Raw genomic sequence first — 2,289 nt, forward strand, 5'->3', positions numbered from 1 at the left:
GTGCCCGAGTGCCGCCCAAACAGCCAGCCACCTGGTGGGAGATCTTCTCCTTCAAGAGGTCTGCTGACCCGAGTCCCTGAGCTGCTGGGCTGCAGCCAGGCGTCTGGGCTTCGGGGTGGCCTGGCCCCACGTGTCCGGGGCAGCCATTCCATGAGGCAGAGCCCCTGGAGGGTGGTGTCCTCTGAGCCTTGCACGGGAGTGCAGGGGCTCGAAGATGGCTCCTGTTGATTCCGTAGGGACGTTCACGCCCAGTAAGTGGACACGATGCCTTTTCTTTGCCAGAATGGAGCCAATGCTGGTCATCTCCCTCAGAGCCTGTCATGCCCAGCCTTGGCAGTGACATGTGGATAACGTCATTCGCTGCATCTGAACTCCTTATTGTTACGGTTTTGGAACGGGCACCATGCCAGACGTCCTTGGTGAAAATTTTGAGGGGAATGGTCTTCGGATGGCCCTTCTCTTTCCCTAGACTCATGCACCCCTGAAGGAGAAAGAGCCTTTTGTCCTTCTGTTCTGGGGAACTGAGAGTGGCCACCGAGTTCACCCAGGGCCAGGCCAGGACAAATGGTGGTGTGGCACTGGGGTGACCTCCTCCGACTTCATTCGCACAGCCCGCTGTCCACACGTCACTCAGAGTCATTTCACTGTTCACCTTCTACCTTTTACTACATGTGGTTTGGGCCACCACAGGCAGGTCCTCCAACAGGAAAAGGTACCGCCCCCACCTCCGCAGGCCTCTCTGGAGCTCCACCCGGCCCTCAAGGAGCAGAGGGGAACCAGTATGGATAGAAAGGCACACGTGTCCCAGATACCAGAAGGCTTTTCCTGGGTACTAGGCCATGTTGGGTGGGCTTTCCCCTGGGCAAGAGATGGGGCACGCCCCCTGCCTCCTGATAGTGGTTTCATTTTCTTCATCTTTGTTGCTGGGATCATTCCCGGACACCACCAGCCCTGATGACTTGGAAGGTGATGCCTGGAGACCTGCGGGGAGACCCTGGTCGGGCACCTAGAAAGGCCTGGAATGACTCTGTCCCAGTCTTGGCCCCGCCCCCTGGCTGGGGGAGGCGAGGCTGCCTGCCTACCTCCAGGTGGATGGGGAGGAGGGGGAGGCTGCTGCTGGGGTCCACTCAGAGGGTGGTGGCGCTCAAACGCTCAAACGCCCCGAGTATGTGGAGAGTCGCGAGGAGATCTGGGAGAAGGCGAAGGGCGCTGGGTGACCTAGGAGAGGCAGTTTGGGGTCTGGTCCTGAGGGCGGTTAAGGAGGGAGGTTGTAGAACTATAATCGAGGGTCTGGCATTAAATCACCATGGCGAAGGTGCCTCGCGCCCAGGTGACAGGCAGGGGGCGCACGGTTCCCTTGGTGGCCTTGCTGGGCGGCTGGCATCCTCACCTTCATGCTGCAGGGCCTCGCTCCTGCAGACATAACCTACGGGGGCAGGCGCTCAGGACCTCTCCGCTGCAGGGGTTCCTGGACGTCAGCTGAGTCCCGCCCTTCATCTCCCCTGTTGGGCTCACCAGTGCTGAGAGAGAAGGGGGCCTTGGGCACCATCTCTGGATCCTGTGAACGTGGGGAGGACTCCCACCTTGTCCTTCCCTGATTCCCAGTTCCAGCACATGCCGGGCGAGCCTCCCTGAGGTGCTGCAGCAGCGCTGCGAGAGGCAGGGGGTTGGGACCTGGCTGCCACTGCTCGGTAACGCAGGTGGGCAGCACCCGGCCATAAGCCAGTGTTTTAGGTATTCTAAATATTCAGTTCCGTGCCCTTATATTTACTTACCGGCTTTTCAAGTGTTCAACGGTAGGGATCTGTAGGCTTCTGACAGTCTAGTTGTGACAACTGCATTGGACATTGGGAAAGCTTTAGCCTGCGCATCAGACGGGATCCAACGTCCAATTAAAAGGGGATCTCATCCTGTAGAGAACCACTGGGACCAATCCACTCTCTACCAAGAGCAACTCAGCCCTTCGTGGTGAATCAGTCCTCCAGAGTAGCAGGGTGCCAGAGCGATTTGCCTCCCCGGGGGCATGAATTGCTACCCTAGAACCTGGAAGACTCAATTTACCTCACCTGGTGAACACGAATACGAGAGAAGGATGCTTGGTGTATTTCAGAACAAAGCAGGATTGCGACAGAAAAGAAAAACAGCTTACGTCTGTACTATCACACATATTCAGGTCAAAACAAAAAGGTCCTATAGCTAAGATGTCATTTTTCTTCCACAGGTGTTTTGGGAATTTGTAGTTTTTGGACTTAGTGTCTTCTTCCTCTGCTTCATATATCAGGATCCTGC

This window comes from Phyllostomus discolor, chromosome 10, assembly GCF_004126475.2.
Source record: "Phyllostomus discolor isolate MPI-MPIP mPhyDis1 chromosome 10, mPhyDis1.pri.v3, whole genome shotgun sequence".
Taxonomy (NCBI): Eukaryota; Metazoa; Chordata; class Mammalia; order Chiroptera; family Phyllostomidae; genus Phyllostomus; species Phyllostomus discolor.